Source organism: Argentina silus (assembly GCF_951799395.1).
Source record: "Argentina silus genome assembly, chromosome: 15".
In the NCBI taxonomy this organism is placed as follows: Eukaryota; Metazoa; Chordata; class Actinopteri; order Argentiniformes; family Argentinidae; genus Argentina; species Argentina silus.
Window position 1 is genome coordinate 18,642,993 of NC_139669.1, and position 17,227 is coordinate 18,660,219.

Here is a 17,227-nt window from a genome sequence, read left to right on the forward strand (position 1 = left end):
TGACGGCCCATCTGATCTCCCTCTCTGACCTGAATGAGTTCAAGTTTTTACCTCAACCATAGTAGGTTTACTGGTTCCCTGGGGGCAGAACATTACATGTATGGTAGAAGTGCTTACTGCCCCAGTCCATTGTTCCCTAGGGGCAGAGAGTAAAATCACAAAAGGTGGAAAAACGTACTTACTGCCCAAAAGGCGGAACTCAGAAGGGTAGATAGCCCATGGTTCCCCGGGGACAGAAAACTACAATCACCATGTTTCCCTGAGGGAAGACGACATCAAAAGTAGCTAGCTAGATTACCCACCAGATAACTAACTATACACCTTAGTGTTAACTTTTGTCTGGATAGTTAGTTAACAACTCATCAAATAATTTGCCACCAAGGTAGGTCAATCGAGGGTGAGATTCTGGGATCCAAGACTAGGCCAAAACAAACAAATCAGATAAAGGAGGAATTTGTTTTCGCCTAATCATGGTACCATCTGTACAGACGATTTGCTTGATTGATATTGCCTTTGTCATGGTCTGCCACAAGCATGACAGTAGCACCTTCCTCCTCCACCTCCTCTCCTCCAGCATTTGTGGGAATCTCCACTTGAACAACCTAGGCGTAGACCGACTCCCGACTTGGTGGACATTGTTGTCATGAAGAATACACACTACTGTGGCCTTACCAAGAGTAAATTTGTGTACATATTGGTTTCACCATTGAGAAATTTCACCACTTTTTATGCATAATCCCCCTATTTCACGGTCAGTGACCTCGCCAAACACACACACACACAGACACAGACACTTCTCTGCTTGTCTCTCAGACTGCAGTGGGCAGTAAACAGTTCTCCCTCATATTCATCATCGCCAACAACTTCCTGCTTCTGCCCAACAGCTTCAGGCTGATGGGAATGTGAGTGACACAACATTGTTTATATAGTGTTGTTTAGAAAGATACCGTTTTGTGGCAGTTATTGCATGCAAAGGATTGTCCACAAAAAATGCACAGTTGACAGTCGCTGTACAGAGGATAGGACCGGAGAAAGAGTGAACATACCAAGAAGAGACTCGATTTAGAGAGAGAAAAACATTGCTCCCAATGTACCTCCCCAGAGAATATAGTATTCACCTTCTGTCAAAAGGTGATGACGTCACATGAATTTAATCATCAAAAATAATACTTGAAAATTATAAGTCCCGCCCCTTTGGGGTGATGGGGTTTGTGTTGATGATTGTGCAATGAGATGTAGGGGCGAGGTCTCTTATAACTCCCGCCCGTTTGGGGTGATGGGGTTTGTGTTGATGGTTGTGCAATGAGATGTAGGTGAGAGGTCAAGGTGTTCTGCTCTTTGTGAAATTAGAAATTAACCAGGGGCCCTGAGAGCTGGTCACAACGGATCAAAGACTTGATCAGCGGCATCAGAACTGAACTGGCTGAACCCCAAGCAAGGGCTAGTGATGACTATGTGTGGTGATGCCTTTATGCTGCATACAGGCATCTAAGTCAAAATTGCATATGAGGCTTAAAATAAAAGTTCAATACAGAGGGTTAAAATGTGCAATTAAAAAAAGGCCATTAAAAAATGGTTAGGCTGCTACTCTAGGGGTAGTAATGTGTTCAATAATGAAGGGTTAGGGTTAATAAAATGGGGGATTAAAAAATGGTTAAATTTTTTAAAATGACAGGTCGCGGGCGTGTCACTGATAAGATCACGTGTTTCCCGGGCAAAAGGTGTATATATATGAGCCTGTGTGAGATCTGTAGTAGTTGTGGCTATATGACAGTGTCTAAAATGGCGTCTACAAGTATGATGTGGGAAATGGAAGACGGTCGTGTAGTGCGTGTAGAGTTTGCATCAGGAGGTGCATTCCCCTATGTGGACATATACACTTTCGAAAAAGAATCTGAGAATATTTTGAGAATCTATTCATCAGAATTCGAAAGATTGAAGGGTCACATCATGGAATTCATCTGCTACATGCATTCTGTACACGACAAGCAAAATGCGACCCTGGAGGGTATGAAACCCTCTATCCAGATGAACGTGGATCCCAGAGTACCGAGCCGTTCCCTGCAGGAAGCTTTTCTTGTTGACTGTTCAAGATCTCACATATGGCTGTTGGTGCGATTCCAGACAGAGGCAGAGTCTTCTGAAAGACCAAAGACGGTGATGGAGAAAGAGCGCTACTGGCCTATTAAACTGGCATTCAAAGTGGTAGACTTCTCAAGGTTGACAAATCTCTTGAAAACTATCACCGAGTTTTTCAATCAGGAAAGTCAGAGACTGAGACTCATCCAGCTGTCAAAACGTCTGAACACGTGCTCGGGTAAACGGATCTCAGGCCCGTCCAGGCGTTTAACCCCTAGATCTCTGTCTGACTCTGAGATTAGATTAGATTAGATTAGATTCAACTTTATTGTCATTGTGCAGAGTACAAGTACAGAGACAACGAAATGCAGTTAGCGTCTAACCAGAAGTGCAAAATAAAAGTGCAATGAACAGTATTTACAGGTAGTGCAATATATGATCAGTAGTAGTGCAGTATAATATAGCAGTGCAGTATAGCAGTATATGAGTACAGTAGCATTATAGCAGAATAAATAGTTACAGTATGAACAGTGTAGCAGCATATGAGCTGTATGGGTAATGCAGTCTAGCAGTATATATGTATTAACAGTAGCATGAGGTAGATAGCAGAATAAATATAAATATGAATATGGAATGCCGTATAAACAGGTATGTACAGTATGTGCAGTAGTATTAAGAAAATATAAGGATATGTGCATTATGTGCAGTATGAACAGTATGGACAGGTATGTACAGAAGAGCAGTGGTATGAGTAAGAGCAGGGGAGGGGAGGGGAGTAATAGTGCAATTGTCCGGGGGGTTGCAGGGGTAGTAGGTTGTCAGGTCGGTGCAGTGTTCAAGTTCAGTAGGGTGACAGCCGCAGGGAAGAAGCTGCCTCTGAACCTACTGGTTCGGGTGCGGAGAGACCTGTAGCGCCTCCCGGAGGGGAGTGGGGTGAGAGATGTCCTTGACGATGCTGCGTGCCTTACGCAAGCATCGTTTGCCCTGGACAGCCTCGATGGAGGGGAGTGAGGAACCGGTGATGCGTTGGGCAGTTTTCACCACCCTCTGCAGTGCTTTCCGGTCCGATGCCGAGCAGTTGCCATACCATACTGTGACACAGTTGGTAAGGATACTCTCGATGGTGCAGTGGTAGAAATTCACCAGGATCTGAGGAGACAGATGGACCTTCTTTAGTCTCCTCAGGAAGAAGAGACGCTGGTGAGCCTTCTTTATCAGGGTGGAGGTGTTGAGGGTCCAGGAGAGGTCCTCAGAGATGTGGACACCCAGAAACTTGAAGCTGGTGACTCGCTCCACCTCAGTCTCGTTGATGAGGATGGGGGTGTGTGCGCCAGCTTTAGACTTCCTGAAGTCCACAATGAGTTCTTTGGTCTTCTTGGTGTTGAGAGCCAGGTTATTGTCGTTGCACCACACTGTTAGGTGCTGTACCTCCTCCCTGTAGGCCGACTCATCGTTGTTGCTGATGAGACCAATCACCGTTGTGTCGTCTGCAAACTTAACAATGGTGTTTGAGCCATGTACAGGTGTGCAGTCGTAGGTGAAGAGGGAGTAAAGGAGGGGGCTCAGCACACAGCCTTGTGGAACGCCGGTGTTCAGGATGAGGGTTGAGGAGGTGTGGTTGTGAAGCCTAACAGACTGCGGCCTGTTGGTCAGGAAGTCTAGAATCCAGTTGCAGAGGGAGGGGTTGATGCCCAGTTGCCTGAGTTTGGAGATCAGTTTGGAGGGGATGATGGTGTTGAATGCTGAGCTGAAGTCAATAAACAGCATTCTCACATAAGAGTTAGTCTTGTCGAGGTGGGACAGGGCGGAGTGAAGTGCCGTCGAAATGGCATCCTCTGTACTCCTGTTCTGCCGGTAGGCGAATTGAAAGGGGTCCAGTGTGGGTGGTAGGCAGGTCTTGAGTTGGGCTAAGACCAGCCTCTCGAAGCACTTCATGATGATGGGCGTGAGTGCCACTGGTCGGAAGTCATTTAAGCTCGTTGCAGTGGAGTGTTTTGGCACCGGCACGATGGAGGTGGTTTTGAAGCACGCGGGGACAGCTGCTTGGGCTAGGGACAGGTTGAATATGTCAGTCCAAACCTTAGTCAGCTGCACAGCGCAGGCCCTGAGGACGCGTCCGGGAATCCCATCAGGACCAGCAGCCTTGCGTGCGTTAGTCCTGCTCAGTGCCGCACACACGTCGGTGGGAGATAGAGTGAGGGGCTGGTGATCCGCAGGGAGCACAGCCTTGATGGCCATCTCCTTGTTGTCCCTGTCAAAGCGGCCGTAGAAGTGGTTCAGCTCATCAGGGAGGGAGGCGTCAACGGAGAGGGGTGAGGTGTTAGTTGTTTTGTAGTCTGTGATGGCCTGGATGCCCTGCCACATGCGTCGGGGGTCAGAGTTGTTTCTGAAGTGATCCTCTATCCTCAGCTTGTGGTTGTGCTTGGCCTTTTTGATGCCCCTCTGCAGATTAGCCCTGGATGAGCTATAGGCCCGAGCATCCCCTGATCTGAAGGCAATGTCGCGTGCCTTCAGCAGGAGTCGGACCTCACTGTTCATCCATGGCTTCTGATTAGGGAAAGTGGTGATCCGCTTGAGTGTGGTGACACTGCTGCCATCCAGACGTAATTTTTTTCCAATCTTTTCAATGCTTGAAACAGACGGTGTTGAATCATAGTAAATCATGCTAGACACCTCTACTACCAATGGCTACTAGACACGCCTACTAGACACACCCCCCTTCAATCTATATAAGAAGTTTGGAAAAACGAGTTTGTGCGACATTACTTATTACTTCAACATGGCTGATTTTTTCACAGTCAACGATTTGCCTTCATCAAGTGATGACGAAGGCTACTCTGCCGCTGCGGAATGTAAACCCCTAGAATCTCAAGATGAAGAGTCTAAGCTTCTCAGCTATCTTCCGAGCCTTTCTCAGGAATCTGGCGGCTACGATGATTTGTATAAACCGGTTCTTGAAGACTACCGGAATGCCCAGACGGACGACCTCACAAGGTGGAAAGCCCTAGAGCATCAGAGTGATTCCGAGGAGCCTATTAGCCCTGTCACCTACTCACCCGTCTCGCCCGACAGCGACGTGTCAAATACTCTGTTCGAGCCTCTTGAATTCCCCGTCAGAAGATATAGGCCATATACCGGCAAGCCAACATCCGACAAAGCACCCGGTCTGCACACCCCTGGGGGCCTGGCTTCAGATTTTGCTGCCCCCGTGGCTGAAGATCGTTCTGTCCTCAACGTCTATCCAACACCTCCGACTTCGCCACGCCTGCAAGTAGCGGGATCCGCTGGGGTTCAGAATGAACCCGGTGCGGAAGCTAGCATCACTGCTCAGGGGACCCCTCAGAACCCTCCCTTGAATGATCCGATGGTTGTAGAGGTTAAAGAAATTCTAGAGAACCGGCTTCAATCTCAGCGTCGGGGTGGTGATGTTTTTATGGACACAGTGAAGGCCGGCGTTGCCATTGTGTTAACAGTGGTGATAGATGATCAGATAAAAAACGAATGTTATGGGTGTAAAACCGGTCTACCCTCTAGAGAGTGATTACTTTTACAGCAACTTTGAGGCGCAGATGACCGCCCTGTGGACATGGAAATTTCTCCCGACTCTTATGGTTGCTCTGGAGACGGTTGGATTAGGGGAGATAGCAACCGGCCGTGTTCAAGGAGCAGCCGAGGCCTTTCTATACGGTCTGAAGTATGAAGAAAACATCCAGGGGAAGCTTAAAGAGATCGTTGATGCGTATGTGGGGGTTAACAAGGACCGGGATCGTATGACAGATGAACTCGTATCCTACTGGGAGCGAGTTGACATAGTTCACACCCTCTTTTGAACTAGTCTAAACTGATCAAAAATGGGGAATGCTTTCAGACTATTCTTTAACTTTTTAAATTCCACTTCAGGTCATCCTGGGGTCAGCTCTCTTGTAAAACGGGCTATTGCTAATCGTGTTAATGATGAATCTTTATTTCAAACATGTAGCGATGTTGACATTGAACAAGTTGTCCGTTTTGAGAGGTCATTGGAAATTGTGAGAGATTGTGTGTCTTTTAACCGTTGGAAGGAATTGGTGTATATTGGTTCAAATGCATCTGAGGCGGAGAAATTTGAAAAAACATTAGATGGAATTATTAGAGAAGTGTCTAGGCATAGCTTCAAATTTAGTCATCTCATGGTGTTGTATACCTATATAATTGATGTAGCAGCATATCGCTTTAAGAATGGTCTACCATTTGATGTTGATAGGGCTCTAAATGCCTTACACACTTCTGTGGGGTTGTATTAAAAACATGTATTAATCATTCAAATGTAATGACATGTAGTCAATAAATAATTATGCAAAATCGTCATTGTACTCAGATCTTGCATGCTTACTAGTCGTCATGACCTCAAAAAAGTCTGAGCGTGTAATGAAGAGAATATATTATGACCCTGCACACCCGGGATCATTTGGAGGGGTAGAAAAACTTCAAAAAGCCGTCGAAGAGCAGACGGCTGAAAAAGTTAGCCCTGATCAAGTACGAGAATGGCTGTCAGGTCAGGAGGCATATACCTTACACAAAACGGCTAGAAAAACCTATGCTAGAAATCGTGTTTTTGCGCCACGTCCTATGTATCAATTTCAAGCGGATCTTTGCGATATGAGTGCACTGTCTAAAGACAATGATAACTTTAAATTTCTGCTTACAGTAATAGATGTATTTTCAAAAAAAGCTTATGCACGCTCTTTAAAAAACAAGACGGCCGTCGTAGTTGCAGAGGCCTTTGCTGCAGTCTTAGAGGAGAGCGGTATACCTGTTAAAATTCAAACGGATGCAGGAAAAGAATTTTTTAACCGTATCTTTGAAAAACTAATGAAGAAACATAATATTCAACACTTTGCAACGGTTAGTGATTTGAAGGCGTCAGTCGTGGAACGTTTTAACCGTACGCTGAAGACGAAGATGTGGAGGTTTTTCACTGCTAAGAACACCCGCAGATATATTGATGTGATTCCGGATTTGCTTGATAGCTATAATAATAGTTATCATAGCAGTATCAAAATGAAACCTGTTGAGGTAACACCCTCCAATAGCATGCAAGTCTTTGAGAATTTATACGGGACTTTACCTCTGAACAGTAAGCCCCCAGTGTTTAAATTCAAAGAGGGTGACATTGTGCGGATTTCCAAATACAGGGGGATATTCGATAAAATGTACGAACAATCATTCACTGATGAATACTTTATAGTTAACGAATGTATACCTAGACTCCCGACCGTTTATAAATTAAGGGATATAAAAGGTGAAATTCTTACTGGCACATTCTATGAGGCAGAACTGCAGACACGGTCTTTCGGGTAGAAAGGATTTTAGACAAGAAAATTCAAAATGGACGGAAGATGGTTTTAATCCACTGGCAAGGTTGGCCTAGTCAGTTTGACTCATGGCTGCCTGCTAAAGAGGTCATAGAGCTTGGGAAGAAGAAAAACAAGAAGAAGCCAAACTAGAAGAAGCAAGGATGGAGGAGCGAGAATCTTTCTATGTGACGCTCCCTTCAAATGCATGTCACAACGTTTACCCTAGCAATAACAGTTCAAATTATACGATAACGCTGTCTCAGCCTATAGAGTTACATGGACCATATGAGGTGGCGTTAGCAGAGATAATGTACTGTCATACATGGAATAATATTATAAGTTTAGAAGATACCTATGACCTGAAAGACCATTCGAGACCGCGGGACCCTCCAATCTACCAGAAAATCCCTACAGGCTATTATGACAGTGTCGATGCGATAGTGAAGGAGATAAATGTCATATTTAAGAAACAAAAAACAGATCTACTTTTATATTACAGTTCTATACATAAAAGAATTTCTGTATTAGGACCTGATAAATATTCTCTCAGGTTCAAGGCTCCACTAGCCTACATGCTAGGATTTGAGCCTGACGAATGGACACGAACGGGTGGAAATCCCAGGAGTAAATATCCCAGCGATATTAATGCAGGGCAGTATAATTTTTTCGTCTATACGAATATCGTGGAAGCACAGCATGTCGGAGACTATGTTGTTCCCCTTCTAAGAATCGTTAAAAAAGAAGGATCTTACGGTGATGTAATCACTCTCTCCTATAGCAAGCTACACTACGTTCCTGTTAATAAACAGCGCATACAGGATATACAGATTGAGCTAAAAACGGATTTAAACAAGCCGATTCGATTCACATACGGGAAGACAATTTGCAAGCTGCACTTTAAACCAAAGTCTCTCATCTGAATCTATAGAACAAAGCAAAAACAGCCGCAAAAAAATAAATAAATAATAAAGAATGGATTCACAAAGATTTGTGAACTATTACGTAAACCAAACAGGTCGTGGCAGTCTAAGTGGGTTTGTAGGTGCTCCTGTGCAATATGGCCGAGGGTTAGGGTCTATCTTAAGTAGGGCGTTCAGATTTGTCCTACCGTTTCTTAAGCGAGGGGCAAATATTGTTAAACCACATTTGAAATCAGCAGCGAAGGGGATAGCATCAGACGTTGTGGGGGCCGTAACCAGTCATATCGCCAATCGAGCCAGCCAGTCTCAGGAAGGATCAGGAATAGGACGCCTTGCCAGAGGAAGAAGAAAAAAAAGATCTGTGGCATTGTTAGAGCATCGCACCTCTAAGAAACGCATATCAAAAAAACCCAGAAAGACTAAAAGACTAAGTGACGGACATATATTCTAAAAATAAGAAGAATAATAAGAAGAAGAATGTCTCTTGTACATCATCTCTCAGCTGAGTGCACCAAATCGGAACTTGACCTTTTTGCACCGCCCATGACCCAATTGTCTATAGAACAAAGCAGTTATGTGGAGATCCATCCTCTAAACTCTATTGTGGATCAAGAGGTTCTGGATTTTCAGATATCCGGAAGTGGAAGTGCCTATCTAGATCTAAACTCAACATTGCTCTATCTACGACTCAAGATTACCAAGGCAGATGGAACAGATCTTGCAGGCGCTGATAATTGTGGAATAATACAATACCCATTAAATACTATATTCTCACAGGTAGATGTCAGTCTGAATGATGTTCTCATTAGCTCATCGTCCGCAACACATCCTTACAGATCTATTATTGAAACTCTGCTCAACTTTTCAAAAGAAACCTTGGAGAGCCAGTTTTCAGCAGGGCTATGGTACAAAGATGAAGGTGTTGATTTGGATTCTGTATCTATTGCGGCTGATGGTCCTAACACAGGGCTTGTTAAGCGCGCGAGCTTCTGTCGAGGTTCACGCGCATTCGAACTAATGGGACCTCTACACAGTGACATATTCTTCTCCGAAAAACTCTTGTTAAACAATGTGGATGTCCGTTTGAAACTGGTGAAAGCCAAAAGTGCTTTTACACTGGTGTCAGCTGCTGACCAGGAGTATGCATTAAAAATCCTATCTGCAAGTATTTTTGCGAAAAAAGTACAGGTTTCACCCGATGTCATGTTAGGACATTCGGCTGCTCTGATGAAATCCAATGCGTTATACCCTATAAGCCGGGTAGTCGTTAAGAATTATACAATCCCTAGAGGCTCACGGGTGTGCGCGCAAGACAATTTATATTTAGGGAGGCTCCCTAAATATATAGTAGCGGGATTAGTTGATCATCGAGCTTTCGTTGGAGCAAGGGAAAAGAACCCGTTCAGATTCCAGCAGTTGGATCTTGAATATCTCAGTCTCAGTGTAAATTCACGCTTTATCCCCGCAAAACCCTACCAACCCCACTTTGATACACATCAGAGTGTTCGAGAATTTTACAACTTATATGTGGGTACAAACCGACATATCAGAGACTCTCCGCTCTGCATTAACCGTGACAACTTTGAAAACGGTTACTCATTGTTCCTGTTCAATTTGTCGAGGGATGATGAATTAGACAGCGAGGCTCTCTCACCCTCGATGCATGGTACCTGTCGTCTGGATTTAAGATTCAGAGTAGCCCTGCCTCAGACAATGACTCTGATAGTGTATGCCTGCTATGACAGTGTCATAGAGATAAACTCAAAGCGACAAGTCCTGATTGACTATTAAAAAAAGTGGAAACCTTCAAACCTGAAAAAGGATGGATAACCATCAGCTGGAGTCTATATTAAAGCCAATTTTAGGTGATGCTTTTGCAGGTGTTTGGCCTAGTGATTTACTACCCTCCAAGATAGATAGACGGCCGAGCTATCTAGTCGTTAACACGCACGATCAGAACAGAGAGGGCGAACATTGGGTGGGTATGATTATTGAAGCTGAACCTGACAAGGCAACATTTTTTGATTCATATGCAAATCCTCCAGATCACAGATTCTACCCTGAAGCGTTTATGCGTTTTCTATCAAGGAATGCTCATGAAATACGCTATAACAAACAGAAGGTTCAAGATGATTATTCAACGACTTGTGGAGCCCATGTAGTATTCTACCTCTGTCATCGATTTAAAGGACTCTCCTTTCAAGAAACAATGCGATTGTATTCTGATCATTTAAAAAAGAATGATGTTATGGTCAGCAAGTTTGTCAAGAAATATGCTAAATGTATTTCACGGGTGAAGACTGTTAAAATGTATAATCAGAATGCCTGCTCTTTAAAACTGTTTAAAGAGTGTTATAATTGTCATGAATGAATACTCTTTCGGTCATATATTAATTTCAATAAATCATTTTATTGATTAAAACATCATACAGTCTGCTTGAATTCATTTTTTTCGATTGAAATCTAGCCATCTAGGATGGATGGGTGTAGAGAGCTGCCATTCGGTGGGCGTTGACCATTCAGAGTCTGCTGATGTAGCCATCTGTAATATATCCTTAGGTGTTTTAGAAGGGGTCCTGGCGTAAGACATGTCTAATAATAATGATGTTGACAATGGAGATTTTTTTTTCTTTTCTCCACGGTTTCTCTTGCTGTGACGTATCTGAGGAATTGATTCACTCGAGGTTTTGGAGGGTTTAAGCCGTAATTGCTGGCGAGCCAGTGTGTTCGTAACCGTTGTGATTGGAATATTTAATTCAGAAATTGTTTTTAAAAATACATCCCATCCGCGTGGTAGAGTTCCGGAATGGAACCGACGGTTTGACAGCGTCTTCATCAAATCGAAAATATGAGATCCTTTAATAGGGGTATCCTGGACAATTATCTCGCCTGAACGATTCCATCTTAGAAGGTTTGATTGACGAAGCTTCTGCAGAATGTAGGCGGCATTTTTTCGATTGCGAGAACCTATATTCTCCAAAATCTCACCCTCCAGGTTGTCAGAAGCTTCTTCCTCCTCTCCCACTCTTATATAGCCTTCATCAGCTTCACCTGATTTCTCAGAGGGCTTGTCAGGTAGTTTAAAAACGATTTCGCGATCTAGAGTCTCCCCCTTGCGATGTAAGGTTAGATATTTATCGAGTAAATCATTGAACTGCTTGGCTTTAGTATGCGAGTCAACACTTGTCTGTTTCAGAACTTGTTCCATATTGTTTTTCAAGACATGTTGGGCTCGCTCACCAATGCTCTGTGAACTCTTTTGGGTTAAATTATCCAGCTGTTGTGGAGAAATCATGTACATTTTATTAAACGCAGCCATAACCAGAGTGTCTATGGCTATCTCTGACGAGAGAACAGACTAGTTATAAACGGAATTGCAGTGGCTAATAATGGTAGCAGGAAGCCCCCAGATTGCGTCAGCACTTTCCGCTTGTGCTTAAATCCAGTTTTACGCTCGGCAAAAAGCTTGATACATTTTTTCAGTTTTTTTAATTTAGTGAACTGGTCAGGTGTGAGAGGGATGTTTCCCTTCAATATGTTTAATGCAATCTCACACAGTGCGAGTATGAGATCTTCCGAGCCCCTACATAGAAAGCTTCTTCTCTCCTTGGGTTTTAGAGCGAGCAAAGCTTTTAAAATGGGAAGGTTTCTTTTTATCCGTTGAGACATTATTTAAAAAGTCTCTTGTCACTTTCTAGGTTGATAGACCGTCGGCCACTCTCCTGGAAGTATCCCGCTTCTTAGTCTTAAGGCTTCTGGGCAATTAGGACGTAGGTCAACGATTAAATATGTATACGGTTCCCTTGTAGCATCTTCATAACTTTCTAAAAATAATTTTTTCAGGCCGGGATACATTTGTTGAGCTAAAACCCTGATCTGCATTTTATCACGCGGTGATTTAAACAGCACCATGTAATTAGTGTTTAAACTAATCGTGCGCGAATGTTTCCCTTGATTAAACAAATTCTGAAGCAGATAAAATACGCTCAATTTTTTATGATGTCGATATTCTGTGAACGCTTTCATTAATTCATCATGATTGCCTCCCACATCCATGGAATCATCTACTACTAAAAGATTGTGCTGGTTCCGAGGGAAAAGATTTTCATCATTAAAGTTTGCGGGAATACCTTCTATGAATTTGATATTGACATTTTGACTGAGTTCGTCATACAATGGCTGGTATGAAGAGTATGCCCAGATTATACGAGCCGGAACTTTTGAAAATGTACTCTCCATGTTTTCAAGTAATTGTTTTACAAAAAAAGTTTTACCTGAGCCACTAGGCCCCACTATTAGCATGCTACATGGCATTTGGAATGCCAGGTCGGCTGTCACCTCCATTCTCAAGGCTGAGTTATAGCAGACTAACAGCATGGTTAACTGTGAACCCTGATTTTATCCAGCCTGGAATATGTAAAAATGATGAGGCGGGGTGACGTATGAATAAGAATTTAATGAGATATACATTTTTCAATTTAAATAAAACACCATTAGGATACATCGTAGAATACATTGTAGAATACATTTTTCAAATACAATAAAACACCATTAGGATACATTGTAGAATACATTTTTCAAATACAATAAAACACCATTAGGATACATTGTAGAATACATTGTAGAATACATTTTTCAAATACAATAAAACACCTTTAGGATACATTGTAGAATACATTTTTTCAAATAATGTTCCTACACAACTATAGAAAACACCCGGTAATATTGTGAACACAGTCTATTGTGAACCTAGGTAATAACAGGTGATAACAGGTAATAACAACTCAGTAACCAAACGGCAGTGTTCTACCTGAGGGGAGAAGGCGTCTCTTATCAAAAACAACTGAAAAGTTGATCACTTGTTGTTTATTAGTGAGCGAAAAAGCTTTGATATCACGTTTAATTCTATTGTAATGGGCAGGGATCTCGCGTCGCGTGTTAGGATCTATAATATAGGCTTCTACCAGATCAGTCAAATTATTAAAGTTACGTTTTTTACAATTTTCATAATTCTGGATAAAACCTTTGACTTTCAAACACACCTTTCCTTGCTGGGTGAGAAAGCCGTAGGATTTTGGCCCCGCTGCTGTCCACGCACAAATATAATCATCAGCCGCTAATTCCGTCAAATCACCTAAATAATTGGCTGTCGGAGGGGTATAAAGATCCTCGGGGGTAGAGAGGTAAACGATTGAGTCGGTGTCATAGTATAGGACTCGCTCTTGCAATAAATGTAACTGTTTGTATAATACACCTCTCGCATATGCGGTCGTAAACGCAGCTAAAAAAATATTTGATTCGCCGGGGGGTAAGACACACCTGGAATTATGACGCCATTGAATGATTGCAACATCATTATTTATGAAATGGAACTGGCTTATATCATACTTACTGCTAAAGAGGTACTGAAAAAACTCTTTGGGTTCTTTCACGATGGAGGTTGTAAGTTGATTAGATCTTTGAGCCATTTTTCCCCAGAGGGAATTCAGTAAAAGTTTTGCGATCTGACGCTTGGCTGCGTTGTACTCAATTTTATGAGGGTCAAGTTGGATACCTTGGTTCTCTATATAATCGTTTATGTAAGCCTGTTTACTAACCTCGTCTGTAACCTCATCAGGATACCCAGAGGCCTCCTGCTTCTGCTTAAGGAATGTGTAGATGTAATCTTTAAACAATTTATCGGATCTCTGTTCAAATTGCCAGACCTCATAAATTTCAGCTATAATGTAGCCTCTTTTTTGGGCTTCTATTAACTCAATACTAACCCATACACCTTGAAGCGCTCTCTCTTCCTGTGAGTGCATGCACGCCGTTGCTTGGTTATTCTCAATCCCACATGTTCGACAGAGTGTAAAAAGCAGTTTACCTTCGTCATTTTTCATAGGTAGCACAGGGAAAAACAAACGCCTCGGCGGGTGAACTTTAGCATGTATGAAGCCAAAGTAATTTTCAACCGGTTTAAAATCTTTTCTGATTATAACCGGGTGGCCAATTGGATATTCAAACTCTGCATTACAGTACGGATATAAACTGGTAAAATCGACATATTGAACGGTCTGACCCTGTTCAACAATATGCCTTAAGCATATGGCCTCTGTTCTTCCTCCGAATAGCGCGGCCCGGGGATTTAAAGGGCTCGGCTCCTGGTATCTCTCAAGGAATAATTTAACAGAAGGTTGCTGTTGTTTCATCGAATTCCATGTATGTTCCCATATAACCTCTGTTTTCAGCTTAAACTCTGTTTCTAACCGAGTTAGCCTTTTCATGGTGTTAGAGTACATCACCCCAAACTCTGATCCTGTAAGCGGTGATATGTCATGAGGGTTATAACAAGTCGGACAACCGTGAAAATAGCAGCCATAGAATTCTAATGCTGTTTTCACACCCTTTATCACGGCAAATCCATCGACATAAAGAGGACCAAAACAACGTTCACCTTGCGGTGTTAATGCATGTTCAATGTCAATGCCGCGTGAAAACGCTAGATACTCAAGCCACTGTATCGAAGCATGGGAATATGCCTTGAATTGTCGTCTGTAGTTGTTAGCATCGGGTAATGCGATTGTGTTTTTGATTAAGAAGTTGGTTTGAAAAACAGCTAAAGCAGCTGACGCAATTGTCACGCTCGCAAAAGGGTCGCATCGAGTTGTCTTTATAAATTCATTGCGGAAATTGGTGGCACCTTCGGCTAAAATCTCCACATCATTCCGACAATAAACCTTTAACTCGGTTAAAAAGTCAAATTCCTGATCTTTTACTGTGTTATACCACTTAAAGAAACTGTTTCTCTGTTCTACAGACATCTCATCACACCCGTACATTTCAGCAGCGGGGTACCGACCTTTGTACTTATTTAACATGTTTGAATAATCGGTCATTTTATGAGGGAAATATCCCTTTTTTGCTTCGGTTTTACAACCGAGCGCTTTTGGAAACTGTCTTAAGGGGATGGGGATGAAGGAATATGTGTCAATGAATTTGAGCCGGAATTGTCTATCTATAATGAGTATGATTTTACTCCCTTGGGCTATGACGAACGGTGTTATCCCCTGTTTTACATAAGCATCTAAAATTAGATAACTGTCATAACCTTTGCTATAATGGGCTAAGAACACTGTGTCTTTGAATTCTTTTCGACGGTAATACAATAAAAACTCTAGAGCACAATCAGGGCCCTGTGCACTCCATCTAGCCCCTTGCAAGGATTGTGTAGCCACATAGACAGGGATATGTGTTCCTGTTGTCTGGCTTGATTCAAAATCATAAAATACCAGCTTCTGATTAATCCTCTCCTCTGCTACACGAGGTTTGCGTTGCATGTAACATTGATGAATATCTACGCACTCTGACACTTCTTCAGAAGTCTGAACAGATGATGAAGGTGGCGGTTTAGCGGCCTGAAGGAGTTGTTTACAGATGTGACAAACTTTAATTGTACAGACATGGGGTTTAGAGTCTGTGAGGTTTATACGGCATGTAAATCCACATTTAAGGCATTTTTTATTTATTTGACAATTGCTCGCCATCTTTTCAGCTTTTGGGCGCCATCTGCACACTTTATGCATCCTATAACATACACTATTTGAACAGTTACGATTGCAATCATTACAATGGACTTTTTGAAATGCAGCTTGCTGTTTACAGTCTGAAAGACAGACGTTGCAAGCTTTTTCGCAGAAGTGTCCCCCTTCTCTGCTATACCCCGTGTGACAGTGAACACAGAGGTATGCACAACCAAGGAATCCTTTAACATTTTTTATTCCGTAAAAATGATTGTCGTGTAAAAGCATGTAACGGATTGTCTCTGACTCTGTTTCAGTTTGGAACGTAATCAGACGATTTACAAAATAACGATTTTACAGTTTAACAGCTGTTCAAATTTGATCACATCCGCGAATGTGGTCCTATCATTAGGCCCGAGCCCGGCCTCGATATGAATATTGTAACCCTCGCGCATAGCCTCTTCAATGGTTAAACCGGGATTTGCAAGTAGAGCTAGGTTTATTCCGAAGCATGCTTGGTTCTGATTTAGAATTACAAATAAATGTCTGCTTTTTTTTTTGAGGGTCTCCGTAATAAATAATGTATTAATCTTCCGCCTCCCCGAGCCTCCTGGAGCCCTCACAAAGTTTACGTAGAGTTCGACCCCAGCATGACTGAAAATAGCCATGTTAGACTGAACAAGACGGTCAAGAATTTGGTTGAAATCTGTTAGCCTACCTTCACCGTATCGTACTGTCATTGAGACATCATCTTGTAAACTATCCGCTCGTAAATTGAGCTGAATAATATCACGAGGGTTTACACCAACTCTTTCGATTATCGCAGACATTCGGTTCTGAAAACCGTTTACTACAGCCTGGTAAAACTCACCGAAATTTGGGTTGGTATGTGACTGTGGGGGGACATGCAGCGTTCGGCCTGTAGAGGGAGCTACAGGACCGTGGCCGGGGTTGTGTCGGCGAGACTTTTGTTGCACACCTGCTGCGAATTAAGTCTCGCCGGCGAATGTTTAAGATGGGTGTGCTTCTGCCATTTCAGTAAGGGAGCTAAGCTGGAGAAGCAGGCGGCAAGAGCAGAGGAGAGCTGAGAGCCAGTGGAAAGAATCGGCAACTGGAAAGTTGCCGAGTGGTTGGGAGGGCTGAAAAGCCAGAGAGACTTGTGAGAACTTTTGATGAATAAACGGGAAAGTTGTTCCCTTACCCCAAACCCTGCGTCTGCCTCTGTGTACAACCGGACATTGTTACATTGGCGCCCAACCTGGGACACAGAGGCTAGATGGACGCGCTAACAGCGGCAATTGCGAGGATAACGCTCGTTCTAGAGCAACAGACAACCCTGCAGCAGACCCAGCAGGCGACCCTAAAGGAGCTGACGGCGGCGAGGCTCGCG

At 43.0% G+C, this 17,227-nt stretch overlaps 1 protein-coding gene across 1 annotated transcript in view; it reads right to left on the reverse strand.

The window, feature by feature from the left end:
• Positions 1 to 17,227, reverse strand: part of LOC310816446 (large neutral amino acids transporter small subunit 4-like) — a 48,983-nt gene that overhangs the window by 20,925 nt on the left and 10,831 nt on the right. The gene's annotated exons all lie outside the window — the stretch shown is intronic.